Here is a 24,103-nt window from a genome sequence, read left to right as displayed (position 1 = left end):
ATAGTCATAGTGATATAAAGAAGATCTGAACCAACAGCAATTGTTCCACCTTTGTAAATGATTTGCTCATTATTCCTTTTTGAGAGGAAAGCTTAGAAAGTTAAAGATATCAGGATGTAGAGACTCACTGCTGTCTTCTGTTAAGTGAAAGCAAGACTGCCTGCCTTGGCAGTGCTGGGAGAGACCCCCTTTCTGAGAAGTGACAGGGACTTTTCCCAAAACTTGAATACAAAAGTAGCCTTTCCAAAGAGAGGAAAAAAACAGAAATTACCTTGTGAAAACTAGAACTTAAATGACAATTGGAAATAAGCTGAATTTGGTCCAATGGAGATAACCTATCAAAAATAAACAAGTATGTTATACGAACCAATCTGTCATCATCGCCTGCTTTGTAAAAAGGAACCTAAATGTAAATTACTGTAACTTCACCTTCAGAAATCCCCTAATTGCCAATGTAACTTAATAACCATTTGAGACTCTTACTTATGTTTGTGATCTCCCTGTTAGAAAAGTTTCTCTTTCAAAAAATCTGCATTATGGATTATTGACCACTATTGGTTGCTTATTTTCTTTTGATGCTTTCTTTGGGTACAGCTCCAAGTGTGATTCTTCAGTGTCAAGAGACAGAGGCACATTTACATGTAGCTAGTGAGAACGAATCACAATCACAATCCTGGGAAGGATGCTGAAGAAAATCACATACATTTTTTAAATTTTTCAAAAATAAGAACTCTTAACTGAATTGATCAAGAACACTATTTCAACTTGTCTTGTACTCCATCACATTTCTCCTCAAATCAAATGGCACTGAAATGGCTACAGGCATTTTGGGTATTCAGATAACGGAAAGTTGAATTGGGAAAAACTCACTGTGAGAATTGGTAAGATACAGTCACTTCCATGTTTAGTTAAAATTTCCTGACTTTTCAGGTGTAGCTACAGCTTCAAGGAATCCGGGTCATGACAGTGTAGGACCAGATATTAAGTTGTAATACTGAATGTATTCTATACTGCCCAGCTCATATTTGGGAAGTTGAGAAGAAACAAGGCTTGAAACATGCAAAGTCATTCACAGCAGATGTGTAAAATTGTAATTGACAGGTATTCAGGATTTTAAGATATTTGCCTACTTAAATAAAGCCAATTTGTGTTGATTTCTTTTTTCATCCTAAATAAATATTCACCTACTTAATCAATTGTGGACTTGCAATTTTGGATTTATTTTATTAAAGACTCACAAAATTTAGGACCTGCAAAAGCTTATCTACTCTAGATAATGATGTTGCTATAGATTAAATTGCGTCCCTCCCAAAGGAATATTTAAGTCCTAACCCCAATTCCGTGAATGTGATCTCATTTGGAAATAGGGTCTTTGAAAGTATGATTAATTAAAATGAGGCCAAACTGGATTAAGGTGGACTCTAATCCAATATGACTGGTGTCCTTATAAGAAGAGGGAAATTTGGATACAGAAAGACAAGGGAAGAATGCCAAATGACAATAGAAGAAGTTGAAATGTTGTGGCTACTGGCCAGGGAATGTCAAGTGTTTCCAGAAATCTACCAAAGCTGGAACAAGTAAGGAAACATTCTCCCCTCAAGTTTTAGAAGGCGCATAGTCACTGCCGACACCTTCTATCCTCCAGAACTGGGAAACTATTGTTTCAAGCCACCAAGTTTGTAGCACTTTGTTGCAGCAGAGCTAGGAAACTAAGACAGGTGTACCCTCAAAATTACACTATGGAATTACAACAAAGAAATGGAAAAAATGTAGACCATAATGTTAAAATCTTGTACTTGTATACACAGGCCATTTAAATAAAATAATGGATTGAATGATGGATAAAGGTACATATATTAAGCTTATTCAAAATAGTTTAATATGGTATTCAGACAAATTAAAACAATATCTCAAAATTAGGTTACAATGTGGGATACATTGTATGATCTCATATAAGTGCAAAAAAGTAGGGCATAAATTTGAGTTTCAAAACTAGGTGCATGGGTAGTTCAGTGGTAGAATGCTTGCCTTACATGCAGGAAACTCAGGTTCAATTCCCAGACCATGCATCCCCCCAAAACAAAACAAAAAAACTAGGCACAGACTTCTGGGAAGGTGGCAGAATAGGATAGGCTGACTTCACCCTGCTTTGAGGAACAATTAGAGAAGGGACAGAAAAATGACTAGGACAGCAGTTTCAGTATGCAAGCAATCAGAAAGGGACTTCTACCCTATATAGGGAGATCTTGGATGAAAAAGCAGAGAAATTGGGACAGAGAATGGAGTGAGTGTGCTCAGTCATGACTCCATGTGGTGCAAGCAGCAGTGAGTCGGAAGGAGCAGGTTCTGAAGGAGCAGGGCAGCCTCTGCAGCTAGCTTGGGAGATCTTCCATCTCAGCTCTGCCACCATGAGCTCCCATGGGGAACCAAGAAGCCAGCAGACTTGATGTACCTGTGCACAGAGAACTTCTGGCCAGTACATAGTGCATGCCCCAACTTGAGACAGACTGCAGTGGGCATCTGGCCTTTGGCAGAGACAGGGGCCCTCCTTTTGGGAGGAAGGGAGATGTAGAATGAAGCTGATCTGACAATTGGCCAGTGAAAGAGACTCGTTAGGTCCTGCTACTGTTCCTCTTTCAGTGAAGGCCTGGAGCCCTCAAGTGTGCATGGGCAGAAAAGCACAGCTGAGGAAGAGAGCTGAGCTCTGCCATGCTGCCAGGCTTTTCTGGGCTGGCTGAGGGCAGGGGCAGTTGAAATACTCAATCCCACAGTCCAAGGTCATCCCAAGTGGAAGCCTGGTGACCAAAAGACCTATTGGGCGCACAAGTGGATTCTTCGCCAAGGTGCCCACAATCCACTTCCCAGCCCTATGACTGGCAGCTATCAGCATGCACTGAGATCAATGATCTTGGCTGGAATTGCACTGTATCTCCATCTTCATCACCCAGCTGCGATAATTGGAGAGAGGTGGGCCTGAGGGGAGAGGAGGCTTAAGAATGTCATGTGTTGGGAAAGCATAGAAAGTAGTTTGACAAGATGCCTATCTGCCTAGCCTCCAACAGATCTTCGAGTAGAGTTGCAGCTCCTGCATGATCCAGGCCTTGGTTAGGCAGGGAATTACTGACAAACCAAGAGCAAAAGGAGACCTTCAACTCAAACCCAAACACATGCAAATCCTAGATGACCAAGGGAAACTGACTCTCAAAATAACCTTATCAAGATAATGAAATGCGATGAAGTCAACAGAAAATCACAAAGCACATGAAGATGCAAGAAAATATGGCCCATACAAATGACCAACTTAAAACACCAGAGGAGACACAGAATTTGGAATAATTAATCAAAGACATTCATACAAATCTCCTAAACAAATTAAATAGGTTAGCTAATGACATAAAGGATAAAAAGAAGACACTAGAAGAGCATAAAAAAATAATTTGAAAGGATACACAGAAAAATAGCAGATCTCACAGCTGTGAAAGATACATAGGCCAAATTAAAAATATACTAGAGACACACAACAGCAGAATTGAAGAGGCAGAAGAAAGAACAAGTGAATTAGAGGAGAGGACAATTTAATTTGAATGCACAAAAGAATAAATAACAAAAAAAAGGTAGGAAAATTGGAAATGGATTTCAGGGAAATGATGGATAACATGAAGGACACAAATATAAGAATCACTGATGTCCCAGAAAAAGAAGAGAAGCCTAAAAGGCTGGGAAGATTAGTTGAGGACATAATGTGGGTAAACTTCACAACCCTTATAAAAGACATGCATATGCAAATCAAAGAAGCCCAATGGAGCCCAAATAGAATAAATCCAAATAGACCCACTCCAAAACACATACTAACCAGACTCCCAAATGATGAAGAGAAGCAGAAAGTCCTGAAAACAGCAAGATAAAAACATCACATCTAAGGGAATCCACATCAGCCTAAGTTCAGACTAGTCAACAGGTACCATGGAGGCAAGAAGACAGTGTTATAAGATTCTGAAAGAGAAAGACTTCCAGTTAAGAATTCTTTATCTAGCTAAGCTGTCCTTCAAAAGTGAGGGAGAGATTAAAACTATCAAACAAATGCTGAGAAAATTTGTTAATTAGAGATGAGCCCTACAAGAAATATTAAAGGGGGCTCTGTTGGCTGAAAAAAGAAAAGACAGAAGGGTGAGATCTGGAGAAGGGCACAGAATTGAAGTGTATCAATAAGAGTAATGTAAAGGATAAAAAGAGAAAGGGGGAATAGAATACATAGATCAGACAAATAAAAAACAAATGATAATATGGTAGGTTGAAGAACTGCCTTTATAGTAATCACTTTGAATGTTAATGGACTAAATTCACCAATTAAAAGATACAGATTGGCAGAATGGATTTAAAAATATGATCCATCTATATGCTGCCTGCAAGAGACTCATATTAGACTCAAGAATACAAATACACTGAAAGTGAAAGGATGCAAAAAGATGTTCCATGCAAGCTGTAACCAAAAGAAAGCTGGAGCAGCTATACTAATATCAGACAAAATAGACTTTAAATGTAAAGAGTCATCAGAGATAAGGAAGGATATTACATATTAATAAAAGAGAAAATGCACCAAGAAGAAATAAGAATCATAAATATTTATGCTCCCAATCAAGAAGCTCCAAAGTACTGAGGCAAACATTGGCAAAAGTGATGGGAGCAGTAGACATTTCAACAATAATAATGCGAGACTTCAATACATCACTCCCCTCTAAAGATTGAACAATGAGATAGAGGATAAATGAAGAAACAAAGAACCTAAAACAGTTGATAAATGAATTAGACCTAACAGTTATATATGGAGAGTTACACCCCAAAAGACCAGGATATGCAGCCTTCTCTAGTGCTCATGGAATATTCTCCAGGATAGAGCATATGCTGGGGCACAAAACAGGTCATAATAAATTTAACAAGATTAAAATTATGCAAAGCACTTTATTCAATCACAACAGAATGAACGCAGAAATCAATAACCACCAAAGAACCAGAACTTTCATAAATATATGGAGATTAAATAACACTCTTAACCAAACAGTGCATCAAAGAATAAGTTGCAAGAGAAACTGACAAATATCTGGAGAGGAATGAAAATGAGAAAAAAACATATCAGAATTTAGGGGGGGTGGCAAAAGCAGTGCTGAGGGGGAAATTTATTGCCCTAAATGCCTATATTAAAAAAGAAGAAAGAACAAAAATCGAGGACTTAACTGCTCACCTGGAAGAACTAGAGAAGAACAGCAAATTAACCTCAAAGCAAATAGAAGAAATAGCAAAGATTAAAGGAGAAATAAATAAATCTGGGAGCAAAACACAATAGAACGAATCGTTGAGAATAGAAGTTGGTTCTTCAAGAAAATCAATAAAATCAATGGACCTCTGGCTAGGCTGACAAAGAGAAGAAGAGAGAGGATGTAAATAAACAAAATTTAAAAAAATGAGAGGGGAGTCATTACCATAGAACTGGAAGAAATAAAAAAATATCATAAGAGGATGCTGTGAACAACTATATGCCAACAAACCAGACAACTTAGATGAAATGGACAAATTCCCAGAAACACACAAACAATGTACACTGACTCAAAAAGTAACAGAAAATCTCAACAAAGCAATCAAGTAAAGAGATTTATCACTTGTGGCATATTTCTCAGGGACTGGAGCCTAGCCATGCTTAAAATTTTTTAATCCTTCTCTCCCTCTCTACATTCACTCTCTGCCCTCCGTACCTGTAACCCCCCTCTCTGTTCCCCCCTTCCCCCTCTTGTTGTAAACCACCCATTTCCGTAGCTCACCACTAAACCGCAAGCCTTCCTGTTATTCTCTTCACTCCTCTATACCTAACCTAAGCCCTCAGCCTAGCAACTGCCGCCTGGCTTGTGTGATTGGCTGTCTCTTCCTGATGTGTGCGCCCAAGACTCCACCCCTCCCCGAGAGTACTTAAGCCCCACGCTTACCCGGCTCTAGGTCGTCCGAGCCCCGGGGTCTTCAGACCCCAGACGTCTCACTCCTCGGGTTCCCGGGTGGCCCATCCCGGAGTGTAACAATAAAAGCTTAAAACCCGCATCTGGCCTAAGTGACAACTTCTTGCGACCGCCGGCTGGGGAAAGCGCCGGCTCCAGCTTACCCAAGTTAATTCCTGCGAGCTCGCCCCAAACCCACCCAGTGTACCGGTCGCGCGGCCCAGCTGAAACTATCAGCGGCAAAGTAAAGAGATTTATCACTCATCAAAAATCTTTCTACAAAGAAACACCCAAGGCCAGATGGCTTCACAGGGGAATTTTTAGCAAATATCCCAAAAAGAACAATTGTGCTCAAATTCTTCCAAAAAAATTAAGGGAAAAGAAACACTACCTAACTCATTTTATAAAGTCAGCATTATGCTAATACCAAAATCAGACAAAGATGCTACAAGGAAGGAAAACTACAGGCCAATCTCCCCAATGAACATAAATGCATATATTCTCAACAAAATACTTGCAAGTCAAATCCAAAGATAAATTAAAAAAATTATAGACCATGATGAAATGGGAGTTTTTACCAGGCATGCAAGGGTGGTTCAACACAAGTAAATCAATCAATGTAATACAACACATTCACAAATTGAAAGGAAAAAATCACAATGATCATCTCGACTGATGCTGAAAAAGCATTCAACAAAATTCAATATCCTTTTCTGATTAAAAAAACACTTCAAAAGGTAGGAATCTAAGGAAATTTCCTCAATATGATAAAGAGCATATATGAAAAACCCACAGCCCAACATCATACTTAAAATAAGAGACTGAAAACATTTCCCCTAAGGTTGTGAATGAGACTAGGATGCCCACTGTCACAACTATTATTCAACATTGTGCTAGAAGTTCTAGCTAGAGCAATCAGGCAAGAAAAGGAAATAAAAGGTATCCAAATCAGAAAGGAAGTAGTAAAATGTTCATTATTTTCACATGACAAGATACTATACTTGGAATATTCTGAGAAAACTACAACAAAGCTACCTGAGATAATAAATTCAGCAAAGTAGCAGGATACAAGAATATTGTGCAAAAATCAGTAATGTTCCTATGTACAAGTAATGACCTAACTGAGGAGACAATTAAGGAAAAAATTCCAAGGAAAATAACAACTAAAAGAACCAGGGTTGTAATGGGTCTATACACTGAAAATTACAAAACATTTCTAAAAGAGATCAAAGGAGACGTAAATAGGTGTAAAGACATGCCATGCTTATAAATAAGAATGATTAATGTTGTTAAGATGTTAATTCTACCCAAGTTGATCTATAGATTCAACACAATACATTATGCAGCGTCTCTTTTAGTTAAGGGTCTTTTGGATGCAAACAGCAGAAAACCAACTCAAACAACCTGAAATAAACATGGTATATATGTGCTCACCTGTCATGGTCAGGTTCATGTGTCAACTTGGCCAAGTGGTGGGTACCTGTTTGTCTGGTTGGGCAAGTGCTGGGCTGTCTGTTGCAATGAGGACATTACATAGAATTAAATCATGATCACGTCGGCTGCATCCACAGCTGATTCCATTTGTAATCAGCCAAGGGGAGTGTCTTCTAAAAGAACATTTAGACAAAACATTTCTAAAAGAGATCAAAGGAGACGTAAATAGGTGTGAAGACATGCCATGCTTATAAATAAGAATGATTAATGTTATTAAGATGTTAATCCTACCCAAGTTGATCTATAGATTCAACACAATACCAATCAAAATTCCAACAACTGTGTGCACGGGTGGTTCAGTGGTAGAATGCTCGTCTTTCATGCGGGAGACCCAGGGTCAATTCCCGGACCATACACCAAAAAAGAAAAAAAAAAAAAAAAAAAGGTTCCAACAACATACTTTGAAGACTTGGGAAAGCTAGTTATCAAATTTCTTTGCTTGCAAAGAAAGAGACCTCAAAATAGCCAAAAAATATTCTAAAAAAGAATGAAGTGGGAGGACTAACACTTCCTGATTTTAAAATTTATTATAAAGCCACAGTGGTCAAAACAGCATGGTACTAGCAAGAGAGACATATTGATCAATGAAATTAAATTGAGAGTGTGGAAGTAAACTACCAAATCTATGGTCAATTGATCTTTGAGAATCTACTGAACTGGGACAGTATAGTCTTTTTAATAAATGGGCCTTGGAGAACTGGGTTTCAGTAGCCAAAAGAATGAAACAGGGACCCTACCTTATGCCCTATACAAAACTTAACTCAAAGTGAAATCAAAGACCTAAATATAAGAACCAGTACCACAAAATTACTAGAAGAGATTATAGGGAAACATCTTCAAGACCTAGTAATAGGGGATAGCTTCTTAAAACTTTACATTCAAAGCACAAGCTACAAAAGAAAAAACTGGGAACTCCTCATAATCAAATGCCTCTGTGCTTCCAAGGACTTTGTCAAAAAGGTAACATTGGCAGCCAATGCAATGGGAGAAAGTATTTGAAAACCACTTATAGGATAAGGGTTTAATATCCAGTATATATAAAGAAATATATAAAGAAATCATACAACTCAGCAACAAACAACCCCACTATAACATAGGCAAAACATATGAATAGATATTTTTCTGAAAAGCAAATACAAAGGCTAAAAAATACATAAAGAGATGTCCATCTTCATTAGCTATAAGTGAAATGCAAATCAAAACTACAATGAGAATTCATTTCACCCCTGTAAGAATGGATGTTACTAAACAAACAATAAACCACAAATGTTGGAGAGGATGTGGAAAAATTGGAATACTTATTCACTGCTGGTGAGAATGTATAATTGTACAGCCATTCAGGAAGACACACTGGTGGTTCCTCAGAAAGCTAAATATCTCTCAACTCACCACCCAGCATTGACCCACCCATCGCTCCTCTGCTTGGACACCTTGATTAGTTCAAAACTGATCATTTTCCCAGCCAAACCAAAGAGAGTTTTTTCTTGGAATCTATATATGTGATCATTCCAGGAACAGAAACTCTTTTGTTCCTTAGTCAGAAATCATTATGCTAAAGCTATAACCTTAGATGATGGTAAAAATCCTTGTTTCCTTTTCATGGAGAAAAATCTATCTGTAGAAGGCAAGATTAAGACCCACTTGCTGACAGAAGCAGAAATATTTGGGAGCAATTAAGTGTGTGTGCACATTCGCGTGTGTGCGTATGTGTATGTATCTGTTTGTGTGCTAGAAAGGAGTGAGGAATGATGGGAGATTGTCCAAGTCCAGTTTCCATTCATCCAAAAGGTCATTTTTCACCCCAGTTCTTCTTGGTTAGGCGATATATTAACCAAGGCTTCTCTAGAGAAACAGAATCAACAGGGAACACTCACAAATATAAAATTTATACAAGTGTCTCACATGACCATGGGAACTCAGAGTCCAAAATCCGCAGTGCAGTCTGTGAAGCTGACGATTCCAATTGAAGGTCTGGACGAACTCCACGGAAGGGGCTTGACAGCCAAAGGAGGAAGAGAAAGAGAGCCTCTCTCTTCTGAATCCTCCTTAAAAGGCTTCCAGTGATTAGATTAAGCATCACTTATTGCAGAAGACACTCCCCTTGGCTGATTACAAATGGAATCTGCTGTGGATGCAGCCGACGTGCTCATGATTTAATTCTATGTAATGTCCTCATTGCAACAGACAGCCCAGCACTTGCCCAACCAGACAAACAGGTACCACCACTTGGCCAAGTTGACACATGAACCTGACCATGACAGGTGAGCACATATATACCATGTTTATTTCAGGTTGTTTGAGTTGGTTTTCTGCTGTTTGCATCCAAAAGACCCTTAACTAAAAGAGACGCTGCATAATTTTTGTTACATGCCTAGCACTGCAATTAATGTCAAAGGAATAAAAAAATAATCAGGAAAACTGGAGTTCCTTCAGGATGTAGAAACAAAAGGGCAGCACTTTACATGTCCCAAACATGGGATTCCTCCTAAAGCATGACTTGGGGGCAGTCATGCCAAAACTTTTTGCTACTGAGGTCTATGGTAGGCATCAAACATAGATGTCTTTTAATATCGATTTTCTACATTAAACAAATAATAGCAATTATTATCACTCAATATCATTTCCTTCAGTGTACCTAGTTTACAGAATAGAAATAAAGCCTCTGAATTCCACCAGAAGCTGTAAGCAGCAAATGCATAGAAGTGAAATAACAGCTACTTAAATTATTTCATTATAAGTAAATATTGGGGAAATCCTCCTAGTAATCTTATATTGGCAGTGCAATTGATGAGTGAATATATGATGAAAAATAGTTATGCCCCACAAGGAAATCCTTAAATTATTCAATATATCAATAATCAAATGATTGCTGCTTAATGATTTGCTAGTTTAACCACTCTACTGTTTTCTCAGACTATGAGCTCTGCCACTTTGCTTGAAATTTTGATACATTAGCTCTGTAACACATTCCTGACATTTGTATGGATATTAACAAATCAAAACTAAAACAATAATAATGCGTGAATGTTGACTAGAAGTAAGTTTATAGACTGGCTAAATTTTAATGTAGAGCAATATAGAAATTGCAAAAAAATAAAAATAAAAATTGCATTTCTTTGTTAAATTTCTATACGCATTAATAAAAGACTTTATTTTTATATAATGTGGTAGGTCTCCCTAAAAAAATTCCAAATGAAACTTGATTAGCACTCAAATTAAATTTCTTCTGTTTTTATTTCTATATGCCCTTAATTCTAGAATGCTATGTTGGAGACTTACGAATATCCAATACTTCAATATCTATTAATCAGAATAGAAATCTCCTCAAGAGAAAGACTAAAAACCTAATGCATTATAAAATAAAGGTCATTTTCTTCTGAGAGAAAAACAGGACTGGAATTTTCTCCCTGCTTTGAACTTTCATCTCTGTTTCCAATTATCCTAATAAGAACTTCAGTGACAAATTCCTCTGACTTAGAATAGAAACGGTTTTGGGTTTGGTTCAGTCTTTTCATTCCAAATTGAATCTTGGGAACAAAAGTTATATATATATGCAGAATCAAAAGCCATACAAAAACCAAATATCAAAAGATATTTATATATTTGATTATTATATGGATCATTTACTGATCTATTAAACTACATAGCATTTAAAAAAAAACAACTAGCTCAAAATATGTTTTTTAACATCTGCTATGGCATTTATAAAACAGTGTTTTTCAGTGGTTCTTAAATCACAGTTACCTTTTGTTAATATGGAGTCTGCTTAGAATCTGATATAAGAAGTTATGGACCCTTTCTTCATAAAAATATAAGGAGGTAGTACACACAGCATATTTGTGCAATTTTAAGAGATTTACATTGTCCTAATACCTAACCATGGACCTCCAGAATTGCATGAATTCCAGGTTAAGAATCCTTGTCTATAGAATCCCAAAGATCCTCCCATTAAATACAAATTATTCTTGTCAAGGAAATTTATCACAAAGTATCAGAAAATCAGCAATGAAGGGTGAAAGCAAGTCTCAGTTTCCGAGGTATCGAGGACCATGGAAGGACATTTTTAAAGGAGAGCTATCCTTACTTTCCTATCTAAATGCTTCATAATCACATGGGAATCTATTTGAAATTATAGATTCCCAGCTCCCACCTCAGATATACATCAACTGGGATGAAACAGTTACCTGACCAAATATACAACATCTTTCTTATTTGTGGGCCTCCTGATGCAGTTTCCTGGTTTGGAAATTTTATTTCCCCTTTCTTCAATGAACGAACCTCTCATTCTGCAGAACCTCCTCCTCCCACACTCTTAATCCTCCAGGCAGGGGTCATTCCCTTCTCACCCCTAGAGCTCAGGAGTCTATGGATGGAGATCGGTATGTTCTACTATAATGTGTTTTTCTTTTCTTTTCCCTTCTATGCTATGTCTAATTCATCTTTGGTACCCCTCATTCAGCATAAAATCTAGCACACAGTACATCTGAAACTCATTTTCTGAATGAATACCCAGTGCGGGAATGAGCTGGATTTCCACTAAAGTGGTCTAGTGGATTAGCAGAGTCTCTCCAAATTTTATGTCACCTCATTTGGAAATAGGGTCTTCACTGCTGTAAAGATCTCAAAATAAAATCATCCTGGGTGTAGGGTGGGCCCTACATCCAACGACTGTTGTCTTTATAAGAGAAAGGAAAAGGAGCTTTATACGCAAAGAAACACAGGGAAGAAGGGCATATGAGGATAGAAGCAGTGGCTGGAATTATGCTTCACAAGCCACAGGAGCCACTAGAATGAAAGAGGCAAGGGAGCATTCTTCCCTAGCACCTTTGGAGGTAGCTTGGCCCTGCAAACCCTAATTTAGGATTTGTGGCCTCTAGAACTATGAGGGAATAAATCCCTGCTGTTTTTCGGCACAAAGTTAGTGGTAATTTGTTACGGTCACCCTAGGATACTAATATGGGGGAGAGGGTACCTCAAGTGCATCACCAGCAGTCTAGTGAGCTGCAGCAGAGAAGGATGAACACTTAGGAGATAGAGGCTCTTTAAAGAGAGATGGAAGCATGTAAAGCATTTCTGGGAGGGCATCCGAGGACAAGTATAATTCTCTCTGTAATATTTCCTAGACAATGTGCAGTTATATTGTTGCCAACTTCAAACTGACTAAATGATCCCTGAGCATGGGGATGCATCTAAATATTTTCCCATGTTATGGAGTCCACAAAAACTCAGGAAAAACCATGGTTTTGACCAGACAAGTTAACTGAAGAACCAATCAAATGGAAAGGCTGACCAGCTAAAAGATCCCAGAGAGCTAGTCAAATCAATGGGTCAACTACCTGATTAAGCAAGGAGAAATGATAGAACATGCACTCAAACTGGGTTGACTGAGTGGCACCCACAAAATCTTAGTTTTTAACAAAGAAAAACTTGTCTTATGGAAAGCTCCTCTTTGAAACATAAGACTGTGTATAGAAATAAAGACAACACTGAAAATAGTTAATTGGTGCTTTTTTGGTAACAGAACCAAACAGTATTTTATTATTAAATACTATCATGGCTATTCAAAAAAAAAAAGGAACGTCTAAATGCATTCCAACATATTATTCTTCAATCCAAAGCCTACCTGTCATCAAAACCCAAAGTATATTTCTGAGACAACCCCTTTCCCAGTCTCCTTTTTGCAACTTATTTCAGTCCAAATGTCTTCCATATAGAACCAAGAATCATCTTCTTGCTTGTTGCCAGTGTTAGAATGTGCCTGAGATGTTTTAACTTCTGCTTCCCTCTCTCTTTCCCCCTTGCTTCACTGCTTTCCTACTTATTCAACAAAGCAATATGAACAGACCCTACATCCATGTTCCAAGCTCTTCCTATAGCCCTATTTGTTCTCTGGGGAGTAAGACAAAAGCTAAAACTGTTCACCCTTCACTTGTGGGACTATCCCTATTATACAACCCTGCAGAGCAGGAGTACCTAATTAACTGCACAGAAAACCACCCAAGGAGCTTTTAAAATTCCCAGTGCCCAGGCCATACCACAGATTATTTAAATCAGATGGGAACTAGGCATTTGTATTTTTAAAATACTTCTTCAACACACTATAGGAGTCATCATCTCCTCTAGGAGTTCTTTAAAAGAGAAAGGCCATCTGACTTTGAATCTTTTCCCAGAAACTTTCATCTCTTGCATCTGAAATTATGTATAAATCATTTCTCTCTTTCCTCCAGCCACCTTCTTCAGTTATCATTTGGCTCCTTTTCAAAATTCAGATCTAACCAGATATGGCCTCCTCGGAGAGGTTCTTTGACCACCTTATATTCTGGAGCTGTCCCCAAATTCCAACTAAGGCACTGTATCATATGACCTTCATTTCCTTCTCATAGTACTTATAACTAAGTGAAATTATTTGTTTTGTGATTTAACTTTTCTATCCACTACCCCACCAGATGCAGGCTTTAAGAAAGCTCCAACACTGGTTGCCTTTTTTTTTTTTTTTTTTTTTTATTCCATCCTCAGCACCTAAAAGAATTGTAGGCACACGGAAGAATCTAAATAAATATATGTTGAATGGATGATGGGGTCAGTGAATTAATAGAGCCTGATCTTGCTTTCTCTATCGAAATCCTATGTCCTTGAGGTCATCTTCTATACTTAACCCTTGGAATCCCTTATACTTATCTAGTACATTAAAGTTAACAAAGCCATTTCATAAGCATTATCTTAATGGAGGCTTACAACATTTTAAAGGAAGCAGAACAGTGATGGTACAGTTCTGATGACAAAACTGAGGATCCAAAAAGTTAAAAAAAAAGATTTGCAGGGTCACACAGACAAGAAGTAGTGTGAAAATCTGAACTAAGGTATTCTGATCTCTGCCCTATAAGAGTGTCACGAGGCCATGTGGCCACATTTTTAATTCCTGGCCCCTCAGAAGCACATACCCTCACAGTTGGAAATTGGGTGACTGGATAAGGCTGGAGATGCTGAGAGAGAAGCACAGTAGTGCCAGCGTGTGTGAGTCTCTCCAACCAAACAGGAAGCTGATGCCTGTAAATAGTTTTTCCAGGAACAAGACAAGTGAGGGATATGAGTGGGGCTTATGAACAAGGTTGGACAATGTCACTTCCTTGTGCAGTCACTAGATGCACGCCAGTCACATCCAATATATATTCAATAAGAAGCATTTACCTGAAGGCTGCAATCCTTCTGAATTTATCTTTTAATATGCTAGATTTCTCTAGAAGATTGCTTTAGAGTCAAATGTGACTTACACCTCTTGGGGTTTGCTACTGCCCATCTTTTAAAATTGCAAAAAATCAACTGCACCCAAATGCACACGTTCTGTGATCCGTCTCATCATTCCCAATATATTTCAGCACTAACATTAAACACACCCATATTTACACAGCAAATTATTCAAGTGAAATCACATAAGAGACCTTTTTGTGTACCATACACTATATTTGCTTGCATTTTTCTTACAGTCCTCTTAAACTCCTTCAATTAACTATTGCACAAAGCAAGGCCTTAGGAAGAAATTCGGAGAAAAATCTGTAAAAGAGTTAATGCCCTTGTAAAGGACTTTATACATGACCTCAAAATATTTGCTGTTTCATTCCTGGAATCATACAAAGCTGAAATGACTCACAACTGTACAATGCCAAACCATTTGATATTATTTACAGGCATCCACATGGAATGAATATTTGAGCGGCTAAGAGGCCAAAATTATTTAAAAACTTAAATAAGAAGCCAAAGAATACTGCTTTTCCTCCTTTGCCCAAATAAAAAGCATCACATGAGAAATAAATATTTATGGAGGGCCAAAATCTCATCTATCTTAACAGTTATATTCCAAATGAAAGGATGCCATAATTGAAACATACATTACTCCTTACCCAAAATATAAAATTGGTAGATAGATTCTGGAAGGATGGCTGGGTTAATCACATGATTCTCATGGGGGAAAAGTCAGCTCAGTCTGTCCATTGGCTTTGCGTCACCAGATTAGGTCTGGAATGAAGATGAGTCAGAAATGAGAGCAGATATAAAATCTAAGCATCCAAATAAGTGAGAATCCAGGGTCAAGTTCACCTATTCCAGGGAGGAGTGAGGGATGGGGTAAGCAGGCATAGGGGGCTAAATTCAAAGTCACAGAGATAGGTTTTCCTGTCCTTTTAACCCATGACTTGCTACATTACACACCTAGCTAGTGGCTGAAAAAACGGAGGGTCTTCTCACCTCCAAATCATTAGCTGACTCTTTGTCCTTGAAAATATGTAGGGACATGCATACCCAGGATAGTTATGAATGATTTTTTAATAAAGCAATAGTTTTAGATTTGTGCTTGTTTTCTCATAGCCCGTCAGCAGATAAATAAACATGATTTGAGGTACAGGAAAGAGGATGTATACTCCAGTACCCTTTCATGTGTCTTTCTTCCTCAAATCAAATCAAATCAAATACTGTTGTAATCCTGGATCTTAGTAACTTGAATTACATTATATTTTATTTTAGCAATTATACTATGGAGTGAGCATTAAGCAGAGTTAATCTGTCATACTTCTGTTACCCTTTTAGTGCAATTACCATCCTCATTTACAATGTGTGTCCTTCTTACTGACAATTAACTTCGGAAGACAATTATGAGAAAGAGAGTTTGGCAAAGAAGAAACTTCTGTCAAATTTACCACAACATTAGATGGGTGAAGGGGCAAGAGATAATATTTGCCCTCAAGTTGTCCCCATCACTTGCACCTTCTCTGTGCATCAGCAAAAGTGAATTTTCTTCCTTTTCCCAGCAAGTTGAGTTAAGAAGTTAAGTCAACTTCTTAACTCAATGTTTTGCCCATGCTGTTCCCTCCACCCATCCCTGTACACTCAATTCAAGCTTCACTCATTTTGTGATGCCGTCTCTGCACCCAAATACAGCAAATATCTCCTCCTCCGACACTTAAGACTCAATCTCCTCTACTGCCACATTTGCCACACATATCACAAATGCTTAACACAGAAATCAGCAAACTTTTTTCTAAGGGCTAGATAATAAATATTTTAGACTTTGTGGACAAAACCTTCTCTGTGGCAGCTACTCAACTCTGCCATTACAGTGAGAGACCAGCCACTGATGATATACAAACGAATGAGCAAGGCTGTTCCAGTAAAACTTCATTTACAAAAAAAGAATGCGAATCTGCTGGCCCTGCTCCTGAGTTCTAACCTGGTATAGAGATATGTAGCAAGGTAGTCAATAAATATTAGCTTGATTAAATCTGATATACAACATCATAATGAAAAACATAATGCATATGTCAATGACATGCTATACTGGATCATATATTGAATAGAGCATATGTAAATGTGTAAATAATGTAATTTAAATAAATTATGTAAATAAAGCACAATGACCAACCCTATCAAGGTTTGTTTTTTTGTTTGTTTAATTATTTGTTTGTTCGTTTGTTTTTTGGCATGGGCTCCGGGAATTAAACCCGAGTCTCCAGCATGTCAGGTGGGAACTCTGCCTGCTGAGCCACCATGTCCTGCCCCCCTTGAAGAGTTTTTAATAATACATCTTGTGTATAGAAGAGGGGAATCATAGCATTCTTATAAACAAGATGACACCAAAGCCTAGACAAAAATGCATTACTCTGTCATACCGACATTCCATTAAAAACAGGAAGTCAATAGAATGTATGATTCTATTGTGACTTATAACCAGATCAAGTTATTTTGCACAAAAATATTTGATTTGCCTGTTATATTGAATAAAATCAAATAAACAATTGTTAGAGACCCATACTTAATCATACACTCTTTTAATAGAAACACATATATAATTTATCATGACAAAATTGTCATAGTTGTCACACACTTTATTATAAGCTTGTTTAAAGAAATTCGGATTGAATTCGCATCCAAATTCCTATTTTTGTTACAAATAGATTTTGACATAGTTGTCACAGCCTTTACTAGAAAGTTTTGTTAGCCAAAGAATTCACTGGTTTGCAATTAATCACATAAAAATTAAGCAAAACGTAATCAAAAGTGCTTATTTGGATTGATTCCTATTGTTGATACAAAAGTCTTCTATTGCCATAGGTAAAATATTTAACAAGATCATTGACTAGAACACATAAAAATACTTACTTTGTCTTACATGGAAGTGATACACTTTTCTGGACTATGGATTAGAAAAACCTCGGGTAATTAAAAATATATATATTACTTGACTATTTCTTTCCATTGAATTCTTTCCTATCATCATTTTAAAAAGATAGACATTATCAAATTCTACTTCTGAATTCCTGTTTTCCTCTCTATTCTTCTGGTTAATATAAAAAATAGCAAGAAGAAAGGCAAGACAAAGAAAAGAAGGGGAAATAAGGAGCATATACGATTATTTCCCCCCAGAGAAGGAGATCCTAAATAATCACCTTGTATGAGACCATCTCTTCTATTTAACATGACTCTTTTCAATTATTTTTAGCAACTCTCTTCAGTGTATGCAAATTATGCCTGAGTTTAGTAAATATGGCTTTATCATAAGTCTTGAGAGATACAAAACAGGATTTAATCAGTGCCCTCAGAGCCATCAGTTCTGGGCACCTAGAACATCTGTTCATCTTTCCGAGATGAAATGAAACATCCCCAAAATGGAGATCAAGTCCAAACACACCAACAAGACATAGAGAAGACATGATGGAAGCATCATATTTCGTTCCCCTTTGATGACACAAGATCTCACTCTATGTCTCAGTACTATCTTTAGTAAAATTATATGACATTTATATATCTTTGGCTTCTATGGTGTGTAAGTGTATATATAAAGACATTCAAATCATTTTGGGGGGTACAAAGAAAGTAAATAGTAAATGGGCTTTTATTTACTAAGATGACATCTTACTATTTCCTATCCTTCATGATAATGAATAAAGCTAACAGTGAACACTGTGCATTTAAAATGAATTCAAAGATCCATGAAGACCTCTATGAGAATTCACAAGCTGAGTTTGTCATTTAATCTCTATGGTAAGACAAAATTCAGACTTTTGTATCTAGCATTATTTACCAACTCACCTATATTTTCCCCATTTGGTGCATCATTTAAGGCAGAATTATTCTTTCTGGATAAGGAAATGTAAAGAAGTTGATATTGCATGATACTTTCTTTCTCTGTGGTTGTGGGCCATAAAACTCATGTTTGAAATGTCATGAGTTAGTGCATGACTATTCCAGGGCCCCCAAGTGCTGTGAGATGTAGTGAATCAATATAGGACACAGCAGAAAAGAGTAAATCTGAGTCTTACTCGCTTTCTTTAAGTACTACTGGAAAAACACACTGAGGTCCCCTTGCCAGGTGAAGACTCATTGCATTTTCCATTGCAATTAACTTAAAATATGATATTTAATTAAGCCACAGAGGATTTTTAAAAATATCATCAAAATCACAATATGTAGTGTGGTGCTTGGTTTAAAATATTTGGTGGACTTTCCAATTTAAAAAATTTTCTCTCTAGTCCAAATAAATAACATCTCTATAAATATGAACAAGAAAAGCAATGATTTACTTGTCAAACAAGTCATATAAAATGAAAAACACACAGGTAAAAAATTATATGCATCATGGGAAAATATTCTGATCAATAAATCAAAATTTTTTAAAGATCTGTTTTCCTATAAAAGAAAGATATAAATGATGGCATATTGAAAACAATCTCCAGATGTTGGGAATTTGGCATGCTATTATTCTTTCAATGTATACTCCTAGGTAAGGGAATTGAAACAATTTACTCAGTTCATTAATGAAAGCAGACTAATTGATAAAAATGAGGACTTGGTTTTTGTTTTCTAGAAGCTATAATATTAAATCTCAATTTTATCACTTTCCCTCCTTTTTGCACCTTCCCCTGTGAGTATATATGGTTATATGTGTTTAAGGAACTAAAATATATGCAATACCACATAAATAAGTCTGATGAAATAGAATCAAGGGGCCCAGAGGGAAGACAACAAGAGCACAGGGGACTTGCAGTACCAAACAAAAAGGTGACAGACTCAAGGGCAGATGATGATTAAAGAAGGCAAATTCTGTAAAACCTACCTGTGCATAATAATGCCTCCAGATAAATCATAGCTTTAATGATTACAGAAGACAGTAAAAGGAGTTTCAGAAATGGTAAAAGTTTATGACACTAAGAACAAAAAATATCAAGAAGAGCTAACTAATTTATATCAGTTGACAGTACTGTGAGTGAATGGATCTTCTCTACTGCTCCTGGTAAGAGGGTTCATTGACATGATTTTTCTAGAAAAGAGAAATTGTTTGGGCAACTTACATTTACATTTTATACACATTTGGATCCATGCATTCCAAATCCACAAATTAATACTAAGGATTTGTGTAAGAATTCTGTTAGAAGAAGAACAATTATGACATTTAGAACTTTAAGAAAACAAGACACAATATTTTCGTCTAAAAAAAAGAGGCCTGGGTAAATTGTTTTACTACAACCACATAATGGAATACCAAGAGGTCATTTCAATAATTTGTAGAAGACCAAGGAAATATATTCATTATGTATTGTTCAGCAAATTGACATGTTAAAAGAAACAGTCTATTATCTAAAATGACCACTCTGAAGTCAGAGGGACTCTATTAAAAGTATGTATTCCCTCTGGCACTTAATGACCCTGTAAGCTGACAGACTGATCACATTTCCAATTTCTTTTTCTGTAAAAGGGGAATAATTACACCTCTTCCTACCTCATTGTATGATTGGAAAATTATTAATGCTCTTAGCATTTTATCTATTGAATTTAGTATTCATACATGATAAACTAGCATAAGTACTTCAATCATAAACTATGAATGTATGCATTTATTTTGCTGTAGATATGACTCTGATAAGATCCACATATAAATATAACCTACTGTTTACATGTTGGTCTCTATGGATTTAAGAGATAATTTGGTTTTGTTTGTTTTGGCATACTTGTGTTCCCTAAATTTTCTATATGGGAGATTATATTAATCAGGAATTCTGCTGCAATAGCAAAACAATCTCAAAATCTCTGTTGCTTGAAACAACAAAGATTTATCTCTTCCTTTTGTTTCAGGCCCTTGAAGGAACAGCAGAGGTTTCTGCCTATCAGCCTTATTCAGAGACCCAAGGAGCAGCCCCCGTCTCAAACACTGTAAATTTCCATATCAGATGGAAAGGAAGAATGATAAATCTCTCACTGCCTCTTAATGCTTCTGTTAAAAAAATGACCTTTATCATTTTGCTCACATTTAATTGGCCAAAGCTAGAAACAAAGGCACACCCAATTTTGATAAATGCAATTGTCCCATGTGTCCAGGAGGGGCACCTCAGTATATTGCTACTATAAAGAAGAGTTTGTACTATTATGTGATCGCCAATAAACCATTATAAATTTTTGAGCAGAACATTGATATGAGAAAATAGAAAGTTATTATTTTTTTCAGGGAGCAGAAATGAGGATGAATAACTTTGAATCTGTATTGGCTATGTAGAAGTTAAATGGAGAGATATTATTAGGGAATAAGGAATACAAATCAAGGAATCAAAGGATTAATAGAGAATTTTAAATATTGTGTAAATTATTCCCTACCATGCTGGTTTGAAAGGATTTATGCAACGCAGAAAAAAATTACGTACCAATTTGGATGAAGCCGTTACTTTTAAACCCTAATCAGCACTGCATGTTGGAAACTAGATTAGATTATCTCCACGGAGATATGACTCACCCAATTGTGGGTATTAACCTTGGATTAGAGGGAGATGTGACTCCACCCATTCCAGGTGGGTCTTGATTAATTTACTGGAATCCTTTAAAAGAGGAAACATTTAGGAGAGAGTCCCTTTTAGAGCCACGAGAACCAGGAGATCCCATGCAGCCAGAGACCTTTGGAGATGAAGATGGAAAACACCCCTGGGAGAACATCATGGAACAAGAAGAGAAAGCTGGTAGAAGTCACCATGTTCACCATGTGCCTTTCCAGTTGAGAGAGAAACCCTGAATGTCATCAGTCTTTCTTGAGTGAAGGTCACCTTCATTTGGATATTTTTATAGACACTTTAATTTAGATATTTTCATGGCCTTAGAACTTTAAGTTTGCAACTTAATAAATTCCTTCTTTTTAAAAGCCATTCCAATTCTGGTATATTGCATTCTGGCAGTTAGCAAACTAGAACACCTACCTACCTTCAAGACATAATGATCACACTTACACATCATCAGCAGAAACGAATAATTGAAAATTTAATTTTTTGAAGAAAAAAGAAATGCCTTTGCCTAGTCCCTTTGTAACTTCATATATTCTACCAGGAGAAATTTTGTTTCTTTACTCCAGCTGGTGAGTTGATGAGGCTCTCAGGCTTGGAAATTGATGGGCCTTATAATTGCTTTCCTCACTTACATAACCACAGCTGCAGTTTTCATTCATAAATTGCAAAACTAATCCCTTAAAAATTTTCATATTGGCCATTTGCTTCAAAGACATCCAGTGCCAATGAGTTTGCAGGTGTAGCATTATGAGACTGAAAAGTAATTGATTATTGGTCAAGGACTGGACTGGCCATCAAAAGTCCTTGGCTTTCACTCTCTTCATTTGTTATATTTTCTTATGGCTCCTTGGAAAATCACTTCATTCCTCTATACCTCCATAGCATTGCCAAGAAACTAGAAAAGCTTACTATTTATTTGTAAAGTATTTCAAGAGGCTTAAAGAGTTACAAAAAAAAATGGAAAATAGCACAGTGCTTTACATGGATTTGACATCTTTTTAATAAAGCAAACTTTAAATACACTTAAATTGCTTAAAAAACAGTAGCTAAATACGTTATTAAACATTTCAAGAATGTATTTGAAGAAGAGAAAATCTAGATAGAGTTTATTAACTCTGATCTAAAAGGCCACAATAATGTTCTTGTACTTATTCTACATATGTAAAAATTTACAGTTAATAATTGGTAAATGTATATGCTTGAAATGGTTTTCTATGTTTGGTATGTAAGTTTATATACTTTTCTAATTTTTTCCATTACATGATTTGCTATTTTTAACCCCTCAGAATAAAGGCATTTGTAAAAGAAGTGTAAATTTTATTCCATGCTTTCAGTTTGAAATATCAAGTAAATAACCAAGAGTCCTGTCAATTTCTGTTCTTTTTTATTTCTACTGCTGACATAACCATCCGAGGTTTTAATAACGTTACAGAGTGTGAGTTCCTTAATATCATTTTTCTCCTTGCTTTACCACTTTGTTAAGATAATAGCAAAAATCACTGTACCTAAACTTTCCTAACGCAAATATAGCTGGAAACAGATTCTCAAGAACAAAAATCTATCTTGAGATAAAGTAATTATCTTCCTTTCCGAGGTTTTCAATTTAGAATGGAATTTTCACCATTACTATTCTAAAAATTTCAAGAGACACTAATTAGCTTTCCTATGTTCATTTTTTTTCCTCACAGAGCTGGAACAAGTATACAAAGCCTCTTGTAAATTTAAAAAATAGATACATAATAATTTATCTTTTGCATCAGATTCTAAGGATGGGTATATACAATAGTTTTAAGGGTACTAACTTCTAGTTTTTGCAACTTGTGAGGTTTACTCAATCACTATCATGGCAATATTTAATTCAATACAGTAGAACAGTGTTTTCTGTTTGGCTATTGGTGAGATGGAACAAGTCAGAAAAAACTTCAGATATCAAACATTCTTTTTACCCATATCCCACTTCTATTTAGAATTACCTGAGAAAAATATGAGTATTTTTGGAGATTTCAAACACAGAGAAAACAATAAATAAATTAAAAAAAAAAAACAGGCAATGACAAATGATAGCAAGGATGTGTAGAAATTGTAATCCTCACACATACAATGCTGGTTGGGATGTAAAGCAGTGCAGTCACTTTAAAAGCAGTTTTGCAGTTCCTCAAAACATTAAACACAGAGTTTCCATATGACCCAAGAATTTCACTCGTCAGAAAATACCCATAAGAAATGAGAACATACATCCACACAAAAGCTTGTATATGAATGTTCATAGCAGCATTGATCATAATAGTCCAAAAGTACAATTATAAAGTCCATCAACTGAAGAATTGATAAACAAATGTGGTATATCCATGCAATGGAATATATTCAGCCATAAATAGGAAAGAAGAACTGATATATACTACAAAATGGATAGCCCTTGAAAACATTATGTTAAGTGAAAGAAGCCCGGGAAAAAAGACCACATATTGTACGATTACATTTATATGAAATGCCTAGAATAGGCAAATTAAGAGACAGAAAATAGATTGGTGGTTACTGGGAGCCCAGGGAGTGACAGCTTAGGAGTACAGGGTTTCATTTTGTGATGATGAAAATATTTCAGAATCAGATAGTGATGATGGTTGTAAAATTCTGTGAATATTCTGAAAACCACTGAACTGTAAGCTTTAAAATGGTGAAAATAAAGATTTGTAAATCATATTTCAATAAAAGAATAAATAATAAATTGTTATAAAGGAAAATTACAATATCAAGCTACATTTCTGATCTCACATTCAGGTAAAGGAAGTCTTTCTCCTTTTCCTCTCTAGAGGAGAG

At 36.3% G+C, this 24,103-nt stretch overlaps 1 protein-coding gene across 1 annotated transcript in view; it reads right to left on the bottom strand.

Annotated features, from left to right (window-relative positions):
- ITGBL1 (integrin subunit beta like 1) overlaps positions 1 to 24,103 on the bottom strand; it is a 262,109-nt gene that overhangs the window by 81,383 nt on the left and 156,623 nt on the right. The gene's annotated exons all lie outside the window — the stretch shown is intronic.

This window comes from Tamandua tetradactyla, chromosome 4 (assembly GCF_023851605.1).
Source record: "Tamandua tetradactyla isolate mTamTet1 chromosome 4, mTamTet1.pri, whole genome shotgun sequence".
Lineage (NCBI taxonomy): Eukaryota > Metazoa > Chordata > Mammalia > Pilosa > Myrmecophagidae > Tamandua > Tamandua tetradactyla.
The sequence above is the reverse complement of the archived record's forward strand: the minus strand, read 5'-3'. Positions and strand labels throughout refer to the sequence as shown.